Source organism: Rattus rattus, chromosome 6 (genome assembly GCF_011064425.1).
Source record: "Rattus rattus isolate New Zealand chromosome 6, Rrattus_CSIRO_v1, whole genome shotgun sequence".
In the NCBI taxonomy this organism is placed as follows: Eukaryota; Metazoa; Chordata; class Mammalia; order Rodentia; family Muridae; genus Rattus; species Rattus rattus.
In genome coordinates, this window is record NC_046159.1 from 18545096 (window position 1) to 18554251 (window position 9156).

General features: G+C 38.3%; 1 non-coding gene across 1 annotated transcript; it reads right to left on the minus strand.

Moving 5' to 3' along the window:
* Window positions 1-6500: 6500 nt before the first annotated feature.
* On the minus strand, window positions 6501-6564 carry LOC116904667. Its single transcript, XR_004388367.1, has one exon. It is a non-coding gene; the product is annotated as a U7 small nuclear RNA (small nuclear RNA).
* Between the last annotated feature and the right edge of the window lie 2592 nt (window positions 6565-9156).

Below are 9156 nucleotides of genomic sequence, written 5' to 3' on the forward strand. Positions count from 1 at the left end.
TCTTTGTATAGTTCTTTTGTTCCTATTTGGTTGGTTTCAGCCCTGAGTTTGATTATTTCTGCCTTCTACACTTCTTGGGTGTATTTGCTTCTTTTTATTCTATAGCTTTTAGGTGTGCTGTCAAGCTGCTAATGTATGCCATCTCCTGTTTCTTTTTTTGGAGTTACTCACAACTATGAGTTTTCCTCTTAGCACTGCTATCATCATGTCCCATAAGTTTGGGTACCTTCATTTTCATTCTAAAAAAGTCTTTAATTTCTTTCTTTAGTTCTTCCTTGACCAAGTTATCATTGAGTACAATGTTGTTCAGCTTCTGTGTATATGTGAGTATTCTTATGTTTTTATTGTTATTGAAGAAAAGCTTCGTGGTAATCTGAAAGTCTGCATGGGATTATTTCAACTATCTTGGATATGTTGAGGACTGTTTTATAACCGATTATATGATCAATTCTGGAGAAGGTTCCATGACATTCTGAGAAGAAAATATATTCTTTTGTTTTAGGATGAAATGTTCTATAAATATCTGTTAAATCCATTTGGTTCATAACTTCTGTTAGTTTCTATGTCATTATTTATTTTCTGTTTCCAAGGTCTGCCCATTGATGATAGTGGAGTCTTGAAATCTCCCATTATTATTGTGTGAGGTGCAATGTGTGCTATGAGCTTCAGTAAAGTTTGTTTTTATGTATGTAGGTGCCCTTTATTTGCAGCATAGTCAGGATTGAAGAGTTCATCTTGGTAGATATTTCCTTTGATAAATATGAAATGTCCTTCCTTATCTTTTTTGAAAACTTATGGTTGAAAATTGATTTTATTTGATATTAGAATGGCTACTCCCACTTATTTCTTGGGACTATTTGCTTGGAAAGTTGTTTTCCAGCCTTTTACTCTGAGGTATTGGCTGTTTTTGTCACTGAGGTGTGTTTCCTGTAGGCAGCAAAATGCTGGGTCCTTTTTACATATTCAGTCTGTTAGTCTATGTCTTTTTATTGGGGAATTGAGTCCATTGATGTTAAGAAATATTAAGGAATAGTGATTGTTGTTTCCTGTTATTTTTGTTGTTAGAGGTAGAATTATGTTTGTGTGGCTCTCGTCTTTTGGTTTTATTGCCAGGAGATTATTGTCTTGTTTTTTGTAGGGTGTAGTTTCCCTCCTTGTGTTGGAGTTTTCTATCTATTATCCTTTGTAAGGTTGAATTTGTCAAAAAATATTCTGTAAATTTGTTTTTTTCATGGAATATCTTGGTTTCTCCATCTATGTTAATTGAGAGTTTTGCTGGATATAATAGCCTAGGCTGGCATTTCTGTTCTCTTAAGGTCTCTATGACATCTGGCTAGGATCTTCTGGCTTTCATAGTCTCTGGTGAGAAGTCTAGTGTAATTCTGATAGGTCTGCCTTTATTTGTTACTTGACATTTTTTCCTTACTGCTTTTAATATTTTCTTTGTTTTGTGCATTTGGTGTTTTGATTATTATGTGTCTGGAGGAATTTCTTTTCTGGTCCAATCTATTTGGAATTCTGTAGGCTTCTTATATGTTTATGGGGATCCCTTTCTTTAGGTTAGGGGAGTTTTCTTCTATCATTTTGTTGAAGATATTTCCTGGCCCTTTAAGTTGGGAATCTTTGCTCTCTTCTATACCTATTATCCTTAGGTTTGTTCTTCTCATTGTGTCCTGGATTTCCTGGATATTTTGGCTTAGGTGCTTTTTGTGTTTTACATTATTGTTGACACTTTTGCCAATGTTTTCTATAGTATCTTCAGCCCCTGAGATTCTTTCTTCCATTTCTTGTATTCTGTTTGTGATGCTTGCATCTATGACTCCTGATGTCTTTTCTAGGTTTTCTGTTTCCAGGGTTGTCTCCCTTTGTGATTTCTTTATTGTTTCTATTTCCATTTTAAATCCTGGATGGTTTCATTCAATTCCTTCACCTGTTTGTTGGTATTTTCCTGTAATTCTTTAAGGGATTTTTGTGTTTCTTCTTTAAGGGCTTCTACTTGTTTACCTGTGTTGTCCTGTATTTCTTTAAGGGAGTTATTTATGTCCTTCTTAAAGTCCTCTATCATCATCATGAGATGTGATTTTAAATCCAAATCTTGCTTTTCTGATGTGTTTGGATATCCAGTATTTGCTTTTGTGGGAGAACTGGGCTCTGATGATGCCAAGTTGTCTCGGGTTCTGTTTTTTAAGTTCCTGTGCTTTCCTCTTGCCGTCAGGTTGTCTCTGGTGTTACCTTGTCTTGCTGTCTCTGACAGTGGTTTGACCCTCCTGTAAACCTGTGTCAGTACTCCTGTAGACCTGTTTTCTTTCAGCTGGATCTGGGAACAGATAGCTCCTTAAATCTTGCCTCCTCCCAGTTTACCTCCCTTATTGACCAATTCCCTATTCAACCCCTACCTCTCACCCACCTCCCCCAAACTCCACATTCAGTCATAGTACTGGAGTTGTGAGGGTTTAGGGTTTTGGTTGTTTGGTTTAATTTTGAGGCAGCCCAAGGATTTCAAACAAGCCAGTTGCTTCATCTACCCAAGTTCTTTGTGTTTCATTTCTCTGCAGAACTTGTGACAAAGAAGAAATGTAAGTATATGCAATACATTTCTCTCCAGAAATAAGAAATCTGGATATCAAATTCACTCTAAATATCCTTTAGAGGAAAAGAAGGAAGCTCTCGCCATAATGGTGCACACCTTTAATTCTAGCATTTGGGAGGCAGAGGCAGAGGCAGAGGCAGAGGCAGAGGCAGAGGCAGAGGCAGAGGCAGAGGAAGAGGCAGAGGCAGAAGAGGCAGAGGCAGAGGCAGAGGCAGATAGATTTCTGGGCTAGAGCCCAGCCTGGTCTATAGAACAAGTTACAGGACAGCCAAGGCTACACAGAGAAACCTTGTCTGAGAAGATTGAGTCTGGATACAATATTAAAAGATATTGTTTCTATTTTTTCCTGTTCGAAAGTCTAAAGGATAAAGGTCAGCAGTTGGATTGCATGGCCAAGCATGCTGTCCTTGTTTCAAATAGGTCACTAGAAAAGCCCAGCCAGGCCCTGCCTATTATCTGTAGTTAGGGAAGAAAGAAAGAAAGAAAGAAAGAAAGAAAGAAAGAAAGAAAGAAAGAAAGAAAGAAAGAAAGAAAGAGAGGAAGGAAGGAAGAAAGAAAGAAAGGAAGGAAGGAAGAAAAGAAAGAAAAGAAAGAAAGAAAGGAGAAAGGGAAAGAAAGAAAGGAGAAAGGAGGAGAGAGAGAGAGAGAGAGAGAGAGAGAGAGAGAGAGAGAGAATACCTAGCACAAGTTAATTGGTCTTGGAACCATGTTCAATATCTTGTCCTCAGAATAAAGATATTATTCTCTGTAGTTTTTTTTTTTTTTTTTTTTTTTTTTTTTTTTTGGTTCTTTTTTTGGACCTGGGGACCGAACCAGGGCCTTGTGCTTCCCTAGGTAAAGCGCTCTACCACTGAGCTAAATCCCCAGCCCTTCTCTGTAGTTTTCTTAAGCCAGGTTTTCACACTGAATCTGGAGCTCACAGATCAAGTTAGGCTAAGTGACCAGCAAGTTTGAAGGATCTGTCAGTTCTTACCTACCTGAAACTGAGTTTATGGCTCATGATACCAGTCCCAGCTTTGTTATGTAGGTTGTAAAGGACAGAATTCACATCTTCATGCTTATGTGGTAAGCACTTTTCTGACTGAGCCATCTTCCCAGGCCATGAGGATGATCCTTAGGAAAAACATATAGGATATGTACTTTGCCTTTTGAACAAATGAAATAGTTGTGTGCAAAAGCTGTTAGAATCTGTTTCGAGAACTGGACCCAGTCTACAGTCCTGCTTGCCAATGTAGTGAATGGATCTAAAATTTGTGTGTAAAGTGACATCTATGGGAAGTGCTAGAGTTGTCATAATAGGGCTGGCTAAAGAATAAAAACCTGGAAGGACAAGGAGGTACATCACCTGCAATCAACAGCACTGGGGAGGTAGAGGCTGAAAGATCCAGGACAAACTTAGGCTTTGTAAACACTTAAAAGTCTTAAAAACACCAGAACACAAGATCATAATATCACTGGACTTTTTAATCTGCCTATTATAATGCATGCAGCTGTTGAGGGCACAGAGGTTCTTGTATTCACAGATAAAACTAGGGGAACTAAGAATGTTAAATATGCAGACATGTCCCTTCAAAAGAAGAGATGTATAAACCTATTTTCTACCCAGAAGGCTGATAATGTATGTGGTTAATAACATGGTGATCTTTGTGCTGCCTGTGGTGCCAGGCTTCCCTGGACTATTCCTGCCTACACCCTTATCTTGAGCACTGTTTCTCAGCCGAAAGAATTTATCTTTATGGGAGATATCACATGTACTTTACAAATGGGTGGTGAAGTGGTTAATAGATGACTTCTGTGCTATCTGAATGACCACAACCTCTCTAGATCCTCCCCAGACACTTAAGATGCCACATGTAGTCAATATAGAAAACCCACCTTTATGAACAAACTCACAGTAGTACTTCATAAAGAGTTTCAGTGTCGTCATGCCTTAAGCTTTATTTACTACACAGGGTTGTGTTAATTGCTGCTACGAAACTTTTGTCTAAAATTGTACTGTGTTTAAATATGCCTAAAATAATCTTCCTGCTGTCAGACTCTAGAAGTCTGAACCATCACCAGCTACTGAATTATACTGAAGTAGACCTTCATGTTTCACTTGACTGGTTATTCTATTGCTCATGGTGGTCAGAGAGAACCCACACTAGATTTCTCTAATAATCACAACCATAGTTATTACAGTGTATTCATCTCTATTTTTCTTTAAAATAATTTTGCCTGCATGAGGCATACTGCTCAAACAATGGAGCCCAGAGATGACAGACTTGACAAAACACTGAAAGTAAGTATTTGCATTTTAAATGAAAAGCTGATATTTCTGACAACGAAACCAGAATCCATGTCCCTAAACCGAAAACAGACCAGTAAATCAACAGCAGGTGTTGGCCATGGGAAATAGGACACATCAAATGCTATGGTAAAATAAGGTGATCTTCTCACTGTCAATACATGTATAAACTGTTGACATCCACTTGCATATTTTTCCAATACAATGAAAATTAATCGCTTAAAATTATAACATGCCCTGTTAGAAATGGATATCAATGAGTTTTCTGAACATACAATTTGACTGACATGTTACCTTTTGTACCATTTTAATATTTAAAAAGTAAACACTTGACCCTCTGACCCTGCTGAGAATATATTGCAATGTCTTCTTTTATTCTCTACAGTTTATGTCACCAAAACCAGCTACCCTTATGAAAATCCTTGAAATAAAATGGGGGCTGGAGAGATGGTTAAGCTGTTCAAGGCTAAAGCTCCCAACCAAAAGGAGTAAGTTTAGTTCTCGTCACCCAAGCTTGCCTCTCTAGCTTCTGCTTTGCCAGACATCATGGCAGATACTACATAAACAAATAAACTTACAAACAAGTAAGTGAATTAACAAATTAATATGTAAGCCTGGACATACTACAGTAAAGATTATATGTATAATATATTTATCCTGATGGTTTACATGTTAGATCAGGATTGAAGCAGGCTGTTCTTTAGTCAGGACAACCAAGGACAGCAGTTCTCTATAGAAGTAGAGACCAAGTTTAAACCTGACTAGCTGTGTGGGTCCAGTGACTGCTGGTATGTACTTCTTGGGAAATCTTTGGGAACAGTTAAGAGGGCTTTAGTTAGTAAGATGAAACCAAAGTTGGGAACCTAACCATGGAAGCGATTGTCCCAGTGTGGACCTAGTGATGGCAGTGATTTATTTAGTCCAGAAGGAAGTTCATTAAAAAGTTTAAAAGTCAGGATGAACACTTAAGTATGAGGATAATAAGGAGAAAAGGAATGGTGAAGGGGAGGAGCCTGAGTGGAAGGAAATTCAAAATACATTCAGGGAGGAGGCTTGTTATTCCCCAACCCCAAATCCTACCCAACCCTGCCTCCCTGGTATGTAAGTCTTTGTTCCTTAAGTCACAAGCCAGTTTGGACTTGTTGGTGAGGAAGAAGCATTGTTCCTGCACAAAATACCACCATTATCAGTAATTGAGGAACCTAGTCCTATTTAATTTTCAATTATTGCATCAACAAAACAATTGATCTGAAATTTCTTTAAAGTTTTCTGAGAGCTGGTGAGACCAGGGTTAACTAATTCAAAGAAGACATCAGTCCAGATGTTTTAGTTCTGCACAGCTAGCTGGATAAAAATGTAACACACACAGTTATATATAGCATTCAGCACATCATAATTGTAATAAACAAATTATTATTGGCTTGTACATTTACCTTATTGCCTCTGAGAGGGGATCCTGAGGAAGAGTGTTTGGGAGCAGTGAAAGAAACAACTCAAAGTCAGAAATGGGTGCAAACTGAGAGCTCTGTAGTCTGTTCAAGACAACTCTCTAGATAGAATCCTATTCGAAATAGCTCTCTCCTTGAGACAACTGTTTGATCGAGATAAATCTCTAGATAGCTTTTGAGTTTTCCAATCAAAGTCAGAAAACCTGCTAGAAAAAAAATCTGAAAGAGTTATGTTATCTCCCCAAGCAGCTCTCTCTAGGTGGCTCTTTCTTGTAGAACAAAGCCCAGTCTTTTATATCAATTCAGACATTTACCCCAGGTTCCTTTTTTATTATCCCACAAATCAGCATTTTATGACCTTAACACCTTGATTCTTTTAAAAGGATTTAAATTCACTCTGTCCCAGGCTGGCCTTGAAATAAAAAATCTGCCTGCTTTTGTAAATACAAACAATAAACTTATTTGGGTGGGATCTTGCCCTGAGATCATTACTCCCTAATTCTCTTTATCGCCTTCCTTAATATTTTTTCTGGCAAGCTGGCTCATCAGTGCAGCTGCCTTTGGTCTTTTAGGTCATTGGAGCCCCTCGTAACAATTCTTATTGCATCATTATTGAAAGAGCATACCCCTAAACGGGGAGCCGTGTCTCTCGCTCCGATCGTGGGGTGGGGTGCCCCCAGGAATCACGAGTAGCCGTCTTGATGTAACAGCAAGAGGTAGCTTTTATTAACGAGATCCCTATTAGCGGGATCCCGGGTCGATACGTATCCCACACAGGAGACAGAGGAATCGACCCCGAGCCTCCAAACTCGGGGGTTTATATAGGGGAGGTTAGGGGGTTTGGCGCGGTTACACACAATTGGCTAATTTCTGGCGCGGCTATAGGTGATTGGCTCATTTAAACATGGCAGTGAGATTACAGCACAGCTGGAGAGTACATATTGACTGGAGCGTACAGGATTTTAGGAGCTAGGGGGCGTATCAGGGTTTGAAGGACATCTGGTTAAGGTGTGACTCTGAGTAAGCTGGGGGAGGTGCCATCCTGCCAGATGGTTTGAGTCAGTCCTGATAACTCGGCCTGGTTCCTGCATTCCTTTTCTTTATCTTTATGGTCTGTTAGTCCTAGCGGCAGGGTGGGGCTGCCTGGACTTGCTTTTCACAGTGTTTAGGCCTGAGTCTGAATTTTGAAACTTACTCTTTTAATTTCATATTTTTAAACCTTAAATCTGTATAATTTTCCTTTCAATTATATGTTGTATAGTTGAGAAATCCTGTTTATATATTCTTGAACTCATGTTTTCAAAGCTCTTTCCCACATCCTTAAGGGATGTTCTAAAGATCTCAGCATCACAAAGACATATTTTCACTTCCCAGAATTGTGCTATCTCTAATTATAATGGAGTCATTAATCTTGGCAGAGAGGACATTCCCCTGCAGGAAGAACATAAAGTAAAATATATTCATTATTATACAAACAAGCCTTTTACAAACAAGCAACCATCAACACTCATGTAGGCTGCTTATACCCTGCTGGCTCTACTCAAGTGACAGGAACTTTTATCACCATTTCTCTTCTGCAGTCATTCAGGACTTGGCACTGTACACATGTATATATGTATACACACAGTACATACTGTATATATACACAGTAAATATAAACAGTATATACACATTGTATATAAACACTGTATATACATACTGTATATATATACAGTATATATACACACTGTATACAAGCTTGTACTGTACAAGCTTGATGTGGCTGCTATGCCTTCAGTAACCTATGTCTCATAACATTGTGCCTCAATTCTAGCAAGAAGGCAATGTAACTGACAAATCTATGTTATCTAGAGGTAAGAATTACACTCTGCTCTGCCATAGTAGATTGAAACCCTTTTAAAAAAGGGGAACCACATAGATCTTTGCCTAGTTGTTGCTGACAGCTATTACGTCACAGCAATGAGTTAGGTAACTAATACATCATCTTACTGCATTTTTCAGTCACTAAGATGCTGAAATCTTCTTCCTGTTTCCAATCTTAATGGGAGAGCTTTGTGTTCACCATGGAATATGGTGCTTCTGTTGGTGTTTCATGGATGTTCTTTATCAAGTTGAAGTCACTTCCAGATTCTTTTTTTAGTCATAATCTATTAATTTGGTTGTGTTATTTATCTTTTTAGACAACTAGTGTGTTAAACTTCATTAACTGGTTTCATTTTTGCAGTTTTACATTTTTAACTGGCCCATAATGGTATATATACATGTGAGGTGGTATCATGTTCCAATACATGTACACAATAGGTAATGATCACATTAGATTCCTACTCTATCACCCCATACATTCATTGTTTTTTAATTAAGAGAACATTCGAAATCTTCTAACTACATTGAACTTGCATACCTGGGAGAAATCCTACTTCATCTTAGCCATTTAGTCTTGCTATATAACATGTTGATGCATGGTGGGACTGAATTTGTGGTACTTTGTTGAGGCCTTTTGTGTGTATGTATTAGGATAATGGTGTGTAACTTTTTAATCTGGGTGAGTCTTCACACTTTAATTAACTTAGATAATCCTTCATAAGCACATTTCTGTCTTTGGTCACTCTAGATTCTGTCGGGTTGAAAGTCAAGTTTAACCATATTAGTTGGAAAGATGGATCTCTTTCTCATGTCACACAGACACTAAACGGCAGAAATGTCCATCATCCAAATTTAAGTCAACCCCTAGTTGACTCACACCACTCTGCTGAGCAATTCCCTGACAGTAACAAAGGGAGCCGTCTATTTCTCTTTAAAGGTAGTTAGTCTAGGTTACTAGATTCCCAACA